The following is an 18,102-nucleotide window of genomic DNA, read 5'->3' on the forward strand; positions in this document are numbered from 1 at the left end:
GTGAGCTCCAGGTTTAGTGACAGACCCTGCCTCAAAATTTAAGATGGAGAAGTCTGGAGAGTTGACTCACCTGTTAAGAGCACTGGCTGCTCTTGGAGAGGATTCAGCCTACACGGTGGCTCACAACCCCCCCCCCCCCTCTCTGTAACTCCAGATCCTGGGGACCCAATGCTTTCTTCTAGCATCTTTGAGAACCAAACAGACACACAGTGCACAGACATGCAGAAAGTAAAACACTCATACACAAAAATAAATAAAATAAAAATGCTTTAAACAATAGGATGGAGAAAAATAGTGTGCAGTGGCACAGTCCTTTACCTTCAGCACTCAGGGTAGAGGCGGGGGAATTTCTGTGAGTTCAAGGCCAACCTGGTCTATTTAGTGAGTTCCAGATAAACCAGAGCAACATGAGGCCCTCTCTCAAAACAAAACAGAACAGAACAGAACAAAGATGGAGACTTCACAGTGACACTATTCTTTGGCCTCTACATGTACAGGCACTGTGAGTCTCCTCCCTCCTTTTCCCTCCCTCCTCTTGTCCTACAACAGTACAATAAAACAACCACAACAACAACAAAAGAAGCCAGATATTGTATGACTGCATTTACAGGAAATACGCAGGAAGTCTGCAGGCAGAGAACAGCGGAGAAACTGTCTGGGCTAGGAGCTGGGGCCAGTATGGATGGGTGTGATGGATCTCACTGATGTGATGGAAATGTTTTAAAAATGGGTTTAGGGTGATGTTTGCACAACTTGGGGAAATTTACTGAAAGTCCTTGAATTATACACTTTTTAAAAACTGCATAAAAAGAACCAAGTTTCCACAAAGCCAGCTTATTTACTTAAAACAGCTCCTGCCTTCCTTGCAAGGAGGATTAATCATCTCCGTTTAATAATCCTGAGTAGCTCAGTGCTGGTTCAGGGCTAAGATCTATTTCAGAGCCTCAGCTTGTAGGACAGGAATGCTCCAATTACACAGTCTGTTACGGGCTGTGTGCATCTTTATTAAACCACAGCTATTTGACAAAATAGCAGCAGGAAGTTAAACAGACCCTGCATGTCAATTAAAAGGAAACTGGGTAAGAGCCCTAAAAATGGAACTACAAGCTCCGGCAAGTTCCCTTCAAAGGTCCTCAGAGTAGAGTAGCTGGCCTCTGGGAAGGAAGGTAGGGGAGAGCTGCAGCCAGGGCTGCTGGAGTGGGGGATTCCTGAAGTGGAATTAATTTCCTCGAGGCAGTGAGGAAATGAAGCCTGTTCTATAGAGAACCAGGGTCCTCTGCAGGAGCAGAAAGTGCTCTAAACCAATGAGTCAACTTCCTAACCAAATGGAATCCTTCTTCATGTAAGATTAAGACTCTCCCCAATTATGTCAGAGAGAGAGCTAGGTGTTGTGGCTCAACCTGTAATCCTGGCCACTCAGTGGCCAGGCCAAAGGACCACCAGGGGTGGTTCAAGGCCAGCCAGCCTGGGCTGCAGAGTGAGACAAGCTCAGAGGAGAAATATAGGTGTCGGGAGAAGGGAGAGAAAAAAAAAATCAACATTTAGAATGTGTCTCATGAGAAAGAGGAATCATTGTAGAATTATTAAAACCTATTGCCTGGTTAGAAGATTTTTTTTTTTTTTTTTTTTTTTTTTTTTTTTTTTTTTTTTTTTTTTTTTAGTTTTTCGAGACAGGGTTTCTCTGTAGCTTTGGAGCCTGTCCTGGCACTAGCTCTTGTAGACCAGGCTGGCCTCGAACTCACAGAGATCCACCTGCCTCTGCCTCCCAAGTGCTGGGATTAAAGGCGTGAGCCACCACCGCCCGGCTGCCTGTTAGAAGTTTATCAAGATAATCCGCTCCTTATAGCTCTGTGGTAGGAGGTTGCAAGGGTTAGAAAACATCGCTGAGAAAACATGACAAAAGAAAGAAGGGGAGAGAGGGGGAAAGAGGAACGGGGAGAGGGAGAAAGGAGGAGTGTGGGCAAACAGACAGCAAATGGAAAGTCTCAGAACAACTTTTGCAGCCTTTCTCTGGACCTTAAATTACCTCAGAACAAAAAGCCAAAAACCTATGTAAGAAATGACAATGGAGACATTGTGTCTTTATGAACATCAGCATAGAAACAATCAAGAAACACTGGACAGTGCTTCCAAACAGGGGTCTACTGAATGCCTTCTAAGCTCCCAAACCAGAAAAGGACAAAGTCTGGAACATCCGGGGAATGTGTGTTTTGAGTGGCTTTCTCACCCAACCTCCCGCCACCATCTCAGGAACCCAGGGCTCCCTCCCTTGGCCAGCAGGGCCTCCTCAGCAAGGCCACAAGCATCTTCTGTGGACATGCACACCTTCCTGAACTGTTGTTCCAGGGACTACTGGACAGAAGAGCACCTGACTGCTAATCACAGATCCAGCTCTTCTATGAGGATGCCTGGAGCATGAGTACAACCTTTCCTACAGGGAGGCTGCCCTGCATTTTCTAGAAGACTCTTTGAGGCTGGAGCACCGGTATCTCCAGAAGAGCTTAGGTTACTAGGACTGTCCTAATCCACATGATAACTGAGATGCTGTGTGGAGGTAACTGGCTCACAATTGTGACTTTTCTATACCATCCCATAACTTTTCACAACTAACCATAATAGCCTCAGCTTTAACTTCATGATGCCCTGTTGGCATCAGATAGGGTTTGCCATGTCTCTATGCCACAGCTTAGAATTCAGGGCCTGTCAGCTGGCTTGATCAAAGCCATGGTCTGTTTCATGTGCTGGACTCCACTTGAGTGTTTCTGGGTTTCCTTTGATTCAAAGCAAACTCTGGTGGTTTACAGGGCAGCCTCGGGGCCTCTCCCCTCCCTTCCAGCATGTACCAGTGGGTCCTGCAAAGATTGATTACAGTTGGACTGGCTTCAGCCCTCTCCCTTTTAGTGGGTGAAATCCTTGATGACTTAAGGAGCATTAATTATGTTAAATGCCTGTCCAGGCTGGGTGCACAGTGCTGAAATAGGTGCACTGGAAAGCAATAATCTACTGTGACATGAAAAAAACGAAGACCTTTCCTTAAATGAAAGCAGTTGGGTCCCAGGAACCTGAGTGACTCTTTCAAATCTCAGCCTTTGACATCTATAACCATTTGTGTTCAAGTTTAAGGGGAAAAAAATAACTGTTTTTGCCAGGCTGATGGCAAAAAACTCAGTACAGGATCTGCCGATGACTGAGTGGGCAGAGAATAATGGGTGCTCTGTGAGTGCGACACCCCTCTTCTGACTCAAACATCCAATTAAAGGTGACAATCAGGAGAACATGCAGAGAGGCCTTGTGTTCCTAAAAGTTAAGTCATCATGGAGGATTTAGTCAGTGCTTTTGGACTTTCTTGCCAGAGTACAAGAGAATGGATGGAATTAATAAACCAGATTATTAAAACAAAAGGACAGAGCTCGAGGTGTACAGTGCAGGAGCTGTCACATACAAATGGTCTTCATTTAGTTTTCCTTTATAAATTTATAAATACAATTTTCCTCTATTTTATATGTATGGGTGTTTTGCCTGTATGTATGTATGCGCACCACCACATGCACGCCTGGTGCCCACAGAAGGCAGAAGCAGGTGTTGGATCCCCTGGAACTGAAGTACAGCTGATTATGAGCTGTCATGTGAGTGCTGCGAACTGAACCTAGGTCTTCTGGAAGAGAAGCTGAGCTATCTCTCATTTAGCCAGCCCATCATTTAGCTTTCTAAACATGTAAAACAAGTTCTCCTCTACCCAGTTTTTTTTTGGGGGGGGGGAGTCCTAAGTTTTATTCTAATAGATTCTGCCCTTTTCTCCTATTGGGATGTGGCTTTGCTACGAGACAACATCTTTCTCTGTAGCCAAGGCTGGCCTCAAACCCCCTACCTTGGCCCCTAGGGTGCTGGGATTATAGATGTGCAGAGCAAAACACAGTCTTCTATTTCACAGCCTTAATCTGGCTGAAATGTCACTACATAGTAGACTGAAATGAGAAAAGAGTCAGCTTGAGCTGCCTTGGGAGACAGATTTAAGTGATGGGGCCTGAAGACATTTTGGATAAAGATCAGTAAAGAGCAACAGAGGCAAAACACAACGTGAAAACCAAGGCTTGAGGGCCCAAAGGTGGTGCATACCTATAATTCTAGGCACTCTGGAGGTAGAGGAAAGAAGGTCATGAGTTCAAGGCCAACACCATGAAACTATGCTCAAAATGGGAGACACAGTTTAAGGGATTGATTTCCATTCCTCTGAGTCACCAGAGCTTAGGACCCCTGTGCCTAGTATCTCGGCTGGAGGCCTCTGCTAGCCTTCTTAATAAACACAGCAGGGAAACAGAAGTGCCTTGTCCTTGTGCATTTAAAGAAGCCTGGGTACCAAATGTCTTACTATATTAGAAAGCTTGTTCTAAGTGGTAAGTTTTCCTAGGAAGAGCAAGTACCACTATGTCTAGTAACTACAGCAGATTTACAAACAAGCAGACATGGTAGGGACAACATGGCATCAGAAATACCTGAGGAGCATTCCACAGATACGCTGAGTCCCGACTCAGTCCAATGGAGTTGATCCAGGGGTAGAGTGCCCAGACTACTCTGAGAAGGTCTGGACGGCTAACATGGTGGCAACGCACTGCCTGCCAGCAAGAGAGACAGATGCAGTGACTGTGGCAGAGTCCTCATGGGAAACACGAGTTGGATGTGAGATGGACATTACAGATGGGTCTCCACAGGATGTGGACACTGACTTTGCACAGGAATTGTTCATCCAGGGATGAATACTCATGTTCATAGTGCCATAAAAAAATGGAAGGGTACCTGTGTGGGGAGGGTGGCTAGGGAGATGGTTCAGTACGTATAAAGTGCTTCCTATGTAAACATTAAGACCTGGATTCTGATCTCCAATATCCATGTAAAAAGTTGGTCACAGTGGCCATCACATGTAACTCCAGTACTGGTGGGTGGAGACAGGCAGATCCCAGGGACTGGCAAGCTAGCCAGTCTAACCCAAACTCAACGAGAGACCTTGTTTCAAATAACAAGGTGGAGAGTAGAGCTGGTGAGACGAATCAGTGGTCAAAGTGCTGTGGTACAAGTTTAATGGCCTGAGTATGAGTCCCTGAATTCACAGTGGAAAGAAAGAACTAAAGTTGTCCTCTGACCTTCACCAGTGTACAGTGGCACATGTGTGCCTCCCTGGCCCCAACATCAAGATTTTGAGCTGGTCTTAGTATGACATTTTCCCTTTTCCAACTTCTTGACATTCATGTTAGATGGTGACATTCACTAGCATTCACCAAGGCCCCATCAGAAGAGCCACAAATTTGACCTGCACTTAATAAGGCTGTTCTGCTATAAGGACTGGTGATAAGGGACTGCAGAAATAAAAAGGCAAATTTTATTACAATTTAAAAAAGAAGAAAGTTAAGGAATGGGAAGAAAGATGGGAGAAGAAACTGTGTTTGGGATGTGAAAGAAATAAAACAAAATAAATAAGAAACATAAAGAAGAAGAAGGAGAAGGAGAGGAGAGGAAGAGGAAGAAAGGTACCACAAGTCAATAAATCCATCACCTCACTATCCTCAGGATGGCTGGAGCAGGGCAGACTGCTTTATTGAAGTGATTTTTACCCAGGCTTTTAAGGACAGTGGACAGTGTCCCTCTTTGAAGAATCATCTTTAACCTCTCTGCAAGGATGAAGCACCCTTTCCTCCTGGTGTTCTGACCTACAGTTTCCCTATCATGGAGCTGTGAGGAACGCAGGCCAAAGCAGGGCCTTGCTATAGGCTCCTCAAGTCCTGCACTCACTGGGAAGTCTTCTCCCAGAAGTCACTTCCCAGGGCAAAGCCCAATGGGGATTCTGAAGGAGGGATCCTGAGGTGCTGCTGGACATGCTCATATTTCCCAGAATCTACATGAGAGAGACTGCTACCCTACACAGCCAGGCAATGGTGGCTTCAGCTGGTGACGGGCAGCTCTAGGCTCCCTGCTGAATTGGGTGACAGGACGTGGGCCTTTCACATAGCATATTACAGCTAGTCAAAGGGAGCTAACCTGGAACCTGCTTACCTTACTGTATACGGACTTTATAAAACATGCTTCTGCAGGGGCTGAGTTTTACAGTCTGTCCTTAAAATGTCTCATGGCTTTTAGATTATAAAAATAATATGTGTTCAGCACTATTAAAAATAAATACAATTTAGGGACTGATGAGATGGCTCAGTAAGGTAAAGGTACTTTCCACCAAGCCTGATGACCTGAGTTTGTTTCCCCAGACATACGAGAGAACTGAGTTTCATAAATTGTCTGTCCTCTTACCACTACTTGCACTCTGTAGTACATGAACACATACACACAAACAATAAATAAATAAATAAAAATAATTTAGAGCTGGGCACGGCAGTGCACATTTGTATTCCCAGCTCATTCAGTGACAGGGAATACAAATTTGAGCCCCAGAGAGCTGGAGATCAGCCTGAGGAACTGAATATTATTGTGACCAACAAGTTAACTCAGAGAACATACCATTTTGTGGCTGTAGGCATACAAAGCAAAAGTGGGAATGGAGGTGGTCCCGCTACAGTAGGCTTTCCTCATCTATGCCCCAGGCCTGTGCCTCTCTTCAGTGACAGGACAAATGTGTTGTGCTTCCTCATTTGCAGGACCAGGGACTTCCTGCTACGTCAGCACCCAGAGCCCTCAGCTTTTCTGGCTCTTACACAGTGCTCAAGAGGTCAGAGCTCTAGTCTGGCTGCATGGCTCCTAGTAAGTGTTTGGGCTACTTCCTTTTTGTTTGCTTTTTCTTTCATAAACAACACAACTCACCTCCTTACAAACAAGCTTTGCATAATCAGCTGACTGTTTTCTTTTCAATTCTTACCATTGGGAATTATGACAGACAGAGAAAGCATATAAAAGATAAACACCCAACTGACAAATGTACTCACAAGGCCAGAGGCGGTGGTGTACCCTATAATCCCAGCATTCCAGAGGCACATCATGCAATGCAGATCTGAGTTCCAGGCCAGCCAGGGCTACATAGTGAGAACCTGTCTAAACAAGCTACAAAGTAGGACATGACTTGAACCCCAGAGCAGCCTCATAAAATCCCCCACTTCATTAAAAAGTAACCTCTTTGTTTGTGTGTAGGCCAGAGGTTGATCATTTTCCATTTATTTATTTAGGTTATTTATTTACATTATTACCCATTCATCTAGGCTGCTGGCCAGCCAGTCCCAGGGACACTGTCTAAATCCCTAGCACTGAATCTCTAGCACTGAGATTACAAGCATATGTGTCTGTGTGCTTTTATCACACCTAGTTATGCATTGTCCCACAGTGTAGCTGAATTTGGAGTGCAGTCAAGTTGTACTGTATGAAGCTCAGATTGGGGGTCAGGTAGGCAGAATGCTTGCTTGGCAAGCCCTGACTTCACACCCAGCACCACTGGTTGTAGTAGGGCACACTTGAAATCCCAGCATTTAGGATGTAGGAGGATCAAGAGTTTAAGGCCAGTCTGGACTAAATGAGACTGTCTCAAAAAAAAAAAAAAAAAAGGGAAAGCCATGGGACATACATATGAAAGCATGAATGTGTGTGTAGTTAAGCACTGGATCATTTGTGAGATTCACTGCCCAATGACCTCATTGTCACGTTTATTTCCAAGGAGCATTTATTTAGGTTGTGACTATTAAGTAATGCCACTGTGAATCCCATAGGAAATATATATTCTTACTTCAGTAACTACACAATCTGTTCTCTAAACTGGGTGTTCCAGTTTGCCTTCTTGTCAGCACCAGTGTTGAGAGCTCTGAGCATGTCATATCCCTACTGCATTTTAGAATTAGATGTTTCAGCACCTGCAGATCTGGCAGGTGCCTGTTCAAGGCTTTACCTCATGTTCCTAGTAAGCGCTCTTTCTTGCAGATACATTGTGGAAGTTCCTGAAATGGCCTGGACACTTCTTGCACCTGAGCTTACAGTTGCAAACAATCTCACTTCCATGGCTGGAGGTGCCTCTGAAGGCACAGAGGGCTTGATTTAATAGTACTTAAGTTACTAATCTTTCCCTCTTTGACTTGCATGCTGTTGTTCTGAGACAGGGTCTCATATAGCCTAGGCTATAGATAAGCCTCAAACTTCTTATGCAGATCAGGCTGGTCTTGAATTCCTGATTCTGCTGTGTTGACCTCTTGAGCACTGGGATTATAAGTGTGCAATACTATGTCTGTCTGGCCTTGAATTTTGAAATTCTTCCAGGCCAGCTGTTGTGGTGCACACCTGAAATCCCAACACCCAGAAGACTAGCAAAAGTTACATACTAGCCTGGGCTCTTGAGCAAGACTTTGTCTCATTTTGAGGGGGAGACACACACACACACACACACACACACACACAGAGAGAGAGAGAGAGAGAGAGAGAGAGAGAGAGAGAGAGAGAGAGAGAGAGGAGAAGGAAACTCCTCCTGCAAGGCCTATAGTTCTGCTCTTCATATTTTGGTGTCTGGTCTGTTTGAAACTGGGTGAGGTCACTGAGATCACACAGCTCTGCTTATCTGTATCTCCATCTATATACCTCTGCTGCCTCGGTTATTAAAGATAATTAAAAATCCATCTTTATATATGATCAAGAAAGATCTTTGATAAGAACCAGGTGTCAGTTATTCTAGGTTTGTGAACTACAAATATTTTCTCTACTACATATTATTTTTCTTAGCTGGGTGAGAGCATAGTAAAAGAAGCCACATGACATTTATTCTTCAGCTGTAGTTTGCTGGTCTCTGTGACAGACTGGTCCACCTCTGTATGCTTGTGTTGTTGAGGACAGAATCTAGGGTCTTGTGTGCTAGACAGGGGCTCTACTACTAAGGTACACATCATTGCACCCTCAATTCTGGCACTCATTTTAGCCTTCTTAAAATAACTTGCTGAACTGGATGGTGGTGGCGCACACCTTTAATCCGAGCACTTGGGGGGCAGAGGCAGGTGGATCTCTGTGAGTTTGAGGCCAGCCTGGTCTACAAGAGCTGGTTCCAGGACAGGCTCCAAAGCTACAGAGAAACCCTGTCTAAAAAAAAAAAAAAAAAAAACAACCTCAAAATAAATAAATAATAAATAACTTGCTGGGTGTGGTGTGCATGTCTATAATCTGTGCTCTTAGGAAGCAAAGGCAGGTGGATCCCTTTGAGCTTGAGGCAAGATGCTGTGTCAACACCCCCCCCTAAACAAACAGGCAAACAAAAACAGCAGCAACAACAAAAACCCCTGACATGATTGGAAACTTGCTGGCTGACTGGTTTTTAGATCGACTTGTGTCTACTCACTAATACTGGGTTTATGGCGTTAATGGCTATGCCTGGCTTTCCTAATGGTACTGGGGACTTGAATTCTGGTCTTCATGTTTACAGAGTGAATGCTTGTATCCACAGAGCCATTGCTCCAGCACCTCAAAGGATCCATTTTTTTTAAAGATTTATTTATTTATTTATTATGTATACAACATTCTGCCTCAATGTATGCCCGCATGCCAAAAGAGGGCGCCAGATCTCAGTACAGACGGTTGTGAGCCACCATGTGGTTGCTGGGAATTGAACTCAGGACCTCTGGAAGAGCAGCCAGTGCTCTTAACCTCTGAGCCATCTCTCCAGCCCCCAAGGATCCATTTTTTAAAAAATATTTTATTTTTATTTTTTGTACACTGGTATGTTGCCTGCATATATATCTATGTGAAGGTGTTAGGTCTACTGGAACTGAAGTTACAGACAATTGTAAGTTGCCACATGGGTGCTGGGAATTGAATCCGGGTCCTTTGGATGAGCAGCCAGTGTTCTTTTTTTTTTTTTTTTTTGGATTTTTCGAGACAGGGTTTCTCTGTAGCTTTTGGTTCCTGTCCTGGAACTAGCTCTTGTAGACCAGGCTGGCCTCGAACTCACAGAGATCCACCTGCCTCTGCCTCCCGAGTGCTGGGATTAAAGGCATGCGCCACCACTGCCGGGCCACAGCCAGTGATCTTAACCACTGAGCGATCCCTCCAGCTCCTTAAAGAACCTTTTTATATTTGTACTTTCCCCTGATTTAGCATTTGCTGTTTTCTTCATGCTAACTCACACCATGAAAAAGCTAAGATATTTCCATCTACCCCGCTACTCATTCTCTTTGAGATTTCTGGCCTCACTGTGTAGACTATGTCATGATTATTTCTACTTTACATCCACACTGTATCTCAGGTTGACAAGCCCTTCAGAGATAAAGTCTCTGGCAGCATATTCCAGAAGGATCTGTGGTAAAGCATGCAACACTGTGTATGCTTTCCACAGTGGTGGTTTTCTAGAAGTTTCCACATTTGTGTTGTATGAGGTCAGTGAAATGCAAAGAACAGTGTGCACTACAGCAGGAGCAGAGGCTTCTCAGCAGCTCAAAGCCCAGGAAGAGCTCACAGCCCAACTTTCTGGAGCCTTATCCTCAGGAAGAGCCACCTAAGAGCACAGTTGCAATTCCTACCCCTCTAGCATGGGCTCAGGACCCAAACGAGCTGAAGCCACCAGAGCTGCCAGTTCCCATGCTCTGGCACAGGACATTCGCTGGCTTTGTCCCACCAGGACTGGAATGGTCTCTAGATGCAGGATTTAGTCAATGAGTTTTTAAAGTCCCATTGGGAACTTACATTTTGAAAGCCGAGCTTCTGAGCTGGGTGTGGTGATGCACCTGTAATCATCCACTCAGAAAAGGCTAGGGGCCTTCTCTAGCCTTCATCTCTTTTCTCTCAGGTGACCCTTGCTTTTATTTTCAGTGACACTACTAAAACAGTCTGACTAAATACAACAGCTATACCACTCCTCTGCAGCAGCCAAGTCTTTCCAGGACCTGTTGTGTGCTTCACAACAGCTGCCTGCCTGGATTTGACATCTTTCACTACTCCACCTGAGGTTCCATCTTACCTGCCTCCTGCTGCACTCTGAACATCCCTCCCTCTGGCCTCTTCCACCCCTTGACCTTTCTGGTAAGCTGTTCTAGGCCTAGGTTAGACGCCAAGGCGGCATCATGGTTCCACTGCCATCAAGATTCCTGACCTGGAGCAGTCAGTGGGCAGAGACATGCTCAGGAACCTAAAGAGAAACAACAAGCCCTTAGTCCCAACCAGAGTAAGACAGTTTCTTTACTGTCTTTTCCCACGTATGACACAGCTTCCCTAAGAGGAGGGGTCTTAGCCGCTACAATTTTCCAGCTCCCATAAGAACACTAGATCCACAGAGGCTCCTCTGCAAGTATTTGTAGAATGAGATGTTTAAAAAGATGAACAAGACTTCAAGTACACCTGTCTTGATCTCCATCAGCCTGTGAAACACTTCACAGACTACACTGGAAATGATAGTAAAATGACTCAGCATGGCCCAAATGTAGCCTATGTAGGGTGGGCTCCACAGGTCACACTGACTTCCCAGGCCTCAGATTAGATAGGAAAGGTCCCACAGGAACTCTGGCTGATGTTGTCAGGGACCTCCTCCATTGCAGCTTGCTCTTTCTCCTTGGCGACAATTTGCCAGCTGAGAAACTATGTTTGGCCAATTGCCTTCCTGGTAGGTCTAGGTGATGTATCTTTCAAGGATTGCTGTTGGACAGGGCTTCTGGGAAGCTACCAGAAGACCACAGGGTGGATGCTGTCTTTGTCTTCTGTCTGGAGTGCAGTGTCATGGTTATGCCTAAAAGCCAAGCTTGAGTCTCCTCTTCTGGGACTGCAACTAGCTTGAAGGCAAAAGCACAGGTCCCAGGAAGACTCAGTTGCTCCTGGCAGCAGGGCCATGTGGATTCTACACAGCAACAATTCTCTGAAATGGTTGACTGTTTCAACAAACAAGAAACACTAAGATCCCAGGCTATGCTCACCAGCTCTTCATGCTTCTCTCTTCCTCTAGTTCACAGCCTGAACTATATATAGTATATCTCAAAGGAAATCAAGTCTGTGGAAAAAGCAAGACCCCATCTGCAGGGTAATGGTGACCACTGGATGGTCAAAACACTGACTAACAGAACCCGCAGGGAGCTTGTCATTTGTTATAGAAATGCTGCTACTTTATGAGGAGAGTTTTCCATGAGGGTTGAACTGTCAAGTCACTGCCAGGTCAATCACAGCTCTTTCCAATGCACACACAGCAGTGAGCAGCAAAGACACTTTGTTCCTGTGGCCTCAAAACCATTACAGAAGGCTGTCACAACTACAAACTTCCCTTTCTTCCTTAGCCTGGCTGTTGTGGACCCTTATTGCTCTCCTAGAGGATCTGGGTTTGGCTCCTACACCTACAACAGGCAGTTTATAACTGTCTGTAACTATAATTTCCAGTTCCAGGATACCCTCTTACAGCCTGAGAGGGCAACTGCATGCATGTGGTACATTACTCACATATTCAGGTATACACACATACTCATAAAATAATAAATATATCTTTAAAAATTTGGAGAAAGGCACTTTTGTCTATTTATTTAGTGTATGTATGATGTGTAAGTATATAGTGTGAGTGTAAGAACTTGTGTGCCATGGTGTATGTGTGGAGGTCTGAGGACAACCTCTAGTGTCTGGTCTCACCTTCTAACTTGTTTTGAGACAACTAAAACATCTCTTGTTCACTGATATGTACTCCAGGCCAGCCAGCCTCTGGGCTTTGGGGATCCTTTTGTCTGTCTCCCATCTCACCAGAGGTGTATTACCATGCTTGCTTTCTGTGGCTTCTGGGGACTCAAACTCAGGTTCTCTCTCACACTCGCTTGGCAAATACTTTATCCACAAGCCCTCCCTAGTTCCTGTAGAAAAACACTTTAAGAGTCAATTAAAATAGTATCAACCTGTTTGGTGCGGTGTTATATGCCTATAATTCCAGCTCGGGGAGTGGCTAGAGTAGAAACATTACAAGTTAGAGGTAGCCTGGAGGGAGGAAGAGGGAGACAGGGATGGACAAGCCAGCTTGGCATGCTCACATCATTCAGTTGGGGATCCTATGACTTTTGTAAGCAGGCTGCTATTTGTGCTTAGCATTGTTCCCCATGCTGTGGTTTTCCTTGTCAGACTCACACAGCTGAATCTTAAGGCATACAACCAGTCTTCCCCACATCTGAAATTCACCTGAGAGCCAGGTGAGGTAGTGCAGGCATGTCATCCCACCACTCAGGAGGAGGATCATGAGCTTAGTGCTGGGCAACTTAGTAAGGCAGTCTCAAAATAGAAGATAAAAGGAAAGCTAGGGTTGCGGTTCAGGGGCAGAGTCTTTATAGTGCTTGCCTAGCATATGCAAAGTCCTGGATTTCCAGCCCTAGTACTCAGAACAGACACACACAGACACACGCACGTGCACGAGGGTAACACTAGCTGTGACACTAGCTGACCCTCTGTGAATGGAGTTCACTACTTGCAACTTCCAACATCAATAGTGCAGATCTTTCAAGAATGTATGGGACCTGAAATAAGAACTGACAGGAGTGAGTGACTCCTGGTTCAGTGACTTCTCTCAGTGTCCAAGAAGAAGGCAGCAGAAAGTGTCTGAGAAGAGGACAGACAAAATAGGTCTTTTTGCATGCAGCACATCCACCTCAGTGAGGCCTCCCCAACAAGTGACTGGCTGGCTGAAAACAGTCATGGAGATGTCCAGAGAAGACACAGACAGATGCACAAACTCCTGAGCTAACTGTCCTGTCCTGACAGAGTGAAAAGGTCAACCTAACTTCTAGAGACAAATAAGCCATTTCATTTATTTGACTGCTATGATTTCTAGGGCACACTTTAAATAACAGCTGACGAGTGCTATACCTAGTCATCTTCCCTCTCAGGACCTGTTTTGGGGAAGTATAGCAGGGAACATGTCAGTTAACTTGATCGGAAGCAGGGAACATGTCAGTTAACTTGATCGGAAGCACGGGGCATGTCAAAGCCTATTTAAAAACTGTGGTTGACACAAATCCCAGACACAAGTGTAAGTGTTGAAACTTCTGCAGCAGGTGCAGCTCTCCCAGCCTCTGGACAGAGAGTGGCAGCCATCTCTGCCTCCCTTTACTTCTAATACCTCAGAGGAGCCTTCTGGCCTGTAGAAGAGTCCTCATTGCTTAGTGTGGTCTTCATGGTCACAGCAAAAGCCCTGCTCCACTCTACATAGTGTGCAGACTGAGGACTACTCTGCCATAGTGAGGTCACCCTTACCACCATCAGTATGAGTTTAGAGATGTAAGTTCATGGGGTAATAGAAAGTAGATCACTCAGGTGATATCACCCATGTCCTAAGTGGAAAACGTGGTGGTCAGGGATAATTCACATGCTGTGTTTTAAAATATCCTAAATCCATTTTATACAAAAGGAGGGCAGGTCATAGGCTTGGGAGATGGCTCAGTAGGTAAGAGCACTTGCTGTGCAAACATGAGGACCTGAGTCAAACCCCCAGCACACTCGCAAAAATTTAAAAAGCCAGGTGTGGCATACATCCCTGTAACCCAATACTGGGAGTGGCAGAAACAGGAGGACAGGGCCTGAGGCTGCCAGCCCAGTTCCAGGTTCAGTGATACACCCTATTTCGAGGAAATAAGGTAGAGAGTAATAGAGCTGGACAAATGCCATCCTTCTTTGACTTCGATGGACACATATATTTACACACATGTATATTTACCACACACACAGAGGACAGGTAAGATCATATCCATAACCATATACTTATAACAAAATCTTTTGTTGAATATCTTGTTACATTTCCCTCCTTTCACTGTGCTTTAATTTGAAAAGATTTAAAAATTCCCCTCCCCCATTTGTGTGTACACATGGCAAGCCTTGGCTTGCGTGTGGTCAGAGAACAACTTTCAGAAGTTGGTTCTTTCCTTCCAACATGCGGGACCCAGGAATGGAACTCTGGCTGAGCCCTCCTGCCAGCCCCCTTCATTGTGCTATAAGAACTGAGGTACAACCTAGAAAAGTTATCTTTTTCTGTCACTGAGGCACAGGCACAGGTGGACGCTAGTGTGCATGTGAAGCTTAGGGACCGGGACAAAGCAACTCATGTTTGGAGAGGGAAGATCCCATGTCTCCCTCTCCTCGGAGGAGAAAGGTGTCCTAGGACGGTCAGCCTTTTCTCTTCTTCTGTGTGGAAAGACATCTGAGATGGCAAAGGATAAGAAAGTTGCCACTTTGCTGACGTGATTCTCAGTGTAGCAGAGAGAGAAAGAGCCCTAAACACAAATGGCTGGAATGCGGTCCAGGGAAGGCTTCTGACACTTCCTTCTGGGAAGAGCTAGGCACAGGGAGGGAGGACTGCACTCTCCAAGTGCTGCACAAATCACTGTCAGACAAGGGCAAATCAGCACCGCTGGTCAGCTGCTTTCCTAAAAAAAAAAAAAAAAACTACAGGAATGTACAAAGTATATGGATGAAACACCATGTTCCTGCCATTCATTAAACAGGAAGTCAACCAGCCACACTGGTGTGTATTTAACTTTGTCTTTGAAGTCACACACAGGTGACCTCAAGCTGCAGCTGAAATGGATGATGGCAAGATGATGAAGAGACGTGACTGTTGTCCCCTCACCAGGGGCAACCTAAGCCTGAATGTAAGCCACATTATTTCTAGATTGGAAGCTGTAGGATCAAACATTTTTGGTCTACCTGCTGTGTCCTTAGCACCTGGCTCAATCCTCAGCACTGGACTTGGGTGTCCAGCACACCTGGATATGCTTTCAATGTTGAGTAAGTAAATGAATATAGGGAAATAAAAATAAGCAGAGGAATTTGAAACCCCAATTTCTCATCGACTATCAAAAAGACATGGCCTTTAACCACCTTACCACTTTCTGGGCCTATTCCTATTCCTTAAACAACATAGAGCTGACTTCCTAGGTCAGGGATCCATCCCAGTTTTAAGACACTATACCCAGTGGGGCAAGGCAGGCAAAATCTGACCAGAGAATTCCACATTAACCTCCTAGATGGAGATCTTATCAAGCTGCCATTGGAAATAAACACTGGATGTTTGTACCTTCTTCCCTGGGAAATTCTCCACAACTAGAGTAATTTTCATTTCAACTTCAGGTCTGAAGCCTCTTTCCCTGGCCACAGGACTTGACGGAGAAAGGTCCAACACTCAATTACAAACTGAAGAGTAACTTCTACTCAATACCCAGTCCTTGCTTACATTCCTACTCCTGTGAAAAAGTTTTCCCTAAGACAACACTATCATCTACTTTTCATTCTTTCTCCTTAGCTGTCCAAGTTTTAACTTCAGCAAGTGTGTGCAAATGGAAAGGGCTAGTAAAAGCATCATTTAGAACCTCAGTACCCTGGAGGCTGAGGCAGGAGAATTTGTAAGGTTTTGGGCTAGGTAGTAAGACTCTGCCTCAAAGGGGGGAAAATAGTATCACCATGCTCTCTAGATAGACTTTAAAAATTAGTGTGTAAAGGTGAGGCAGGGCTAGGAGATGGCTCACTGGAAGAAGTACTTGCCATACAAATGTGAGGACTGTAGTTCTGATTTCCAGAACACATGTAAATGTTGCACGGGTGTGGGGACCCAATGGCAATTCCCTGAAAGGCAGAGACAGGAGATCCTAGGAACAAGGTGGCTAGCTAGATTAGTCAAACCAGTGAGCCCTGGGTTCAAGTGAGAGGCCCTGACTCAATATATAAGATGGAGAACAAATGAGGAAGATGTCAAGTTCTGGCCTCCATATGCACACATGCATGCACACGCACACATAAGCTGAAGAAAACGAGGATACACACAGTCTCATAGTGTCTCCCAGAGTATGTATGAAGAAGGAATACAGAAAAATAGTAACTTTCAGAAGAGAAAGGCCATCAGACAGGGCTGTAACTAAGCAACTGAACATGCCTCCTGACATGGTGTCTGGGGATAATGCCACATCTGTGGCTTTCCTGCCAAAAAAAATGTGTTGTTCTTTTAAAAAGATTCACTTTATTCACTTACATGAGTGTGAATTTATCTGTGAATACGTGCACACATGTGTTTTGATATGTGTGCCTATACATGGACAGAGGCCAGAAGAGGGCAGCAGATCCCTCAGAGGTAGGTACAGGTATTTGCAGGATGTGGGATCTGAACTCCAGTCTCACAATTACTCAGCAAAGATTCTTAACTGCTGAGCCACCTCTCCTGTTACCCACCTTATCCTCTTTTTAAAAACCTAGGCTGCCTTTCAACTCACAATTCTCCTGCCTGACTCTTCAAAGTGCTGGGATGACAGGACTGTGCTACCGTGCCCACCCTCCAATACCTCATCCCAGTGATGAGCAGGCACTGGACACACAGGGACATTCTATAAAGTAATTGGCTAGTGGTCTTCGGGTGTCTAGGTCATACCAGACAGGGAAGATGGAAGAGACCAAGGGGACAGAAAGCTACACACAATGGGCATCCAGGGCTGGTCTTGGCTGTGGAAGATGTCACCACGGGGACTGAACTGAAAGGAGTGTGTTAGTGGACTGTGAGCAGAACCTGTCAGATCAACAAGAAAGCACAGCTCAACGGCAAAGAAATGGCAAAAGACAGAAGAAGATACTCTGTAGAAGAGAAAATACAGGCAATCCATAGATGAACTCAAGACAACTTCAAATATACCCTAAGGAGAGCAGCTAAACCCTGACCTGTGAATAGTAAACATTAGCCTGTGTGTGGACAACAGGATCCCTCTCTAGCACCAGAAGCAGCACTACCAGTACAACTGCTATTCTGCAAAGAGGCTGAAGTCACTGTGTTTATCTGTAGATAAATATACCTCATGACCCCGTGATTACATTCTGAGGTAGACAACCTAGAGCCACCCTGAGCGTGTACACACCTGGAGAAAGATAAAGACGGTCACAGCCATCTCTATGAGACAAAACATAGAAACTACAATGAAAAGCAACAGTCTTTTTGTTTGCACAATGGTATAGTAGTCAGCAGTGAAAAGAAAACATGGAGAATAATCTGAATGGGGGAAAAAGCAAGTTACAAAAGAAATTATGTCCTATGAAACCACTGACATAAGCTTAAAAACTGTTGAAAGTTCAAGATCATATTGCTTAAAAATGAACTATTACAGCAACATCACCACAAAAGAAGGCTAGGGATGAAGGAGGTGGAACAGGATTCTGTGTACCTGGGGC

At 45.0% G+C, this 18,102-nt stretch overlaps 1 protein-coding gene across 1 annotated transcript in view; it reads right to left on the bottom strand.

Annotated features, from left to right (window-relative positions):
• LOC121464859 (guanine nucleotide-binding protein subunit alpha-12) overlaps positions 1-18,102 on the bottom strand; it is an 86,280-nt gene that overhangs the window by 19,121 nt on the left and 49,057 nt on the right. The window lies entirely within an intron of this gene.

The sequence above is a fragment of the Microtus oregoni genome, unplaced genomic scaffold (genome assembly GCF_018167655.1).
Source record: "Microtus oregoni isolate MIOR12 unplaced genomic scaffold, Mior012 000029F_ref0000214, whole genome shotgun sequence".
Lineage (NCBI taxonomy): Eukaryota > Metazoa > Chordata > Mammalia > Rodentia > Cricetidae > Microtus > Microtus oregoni.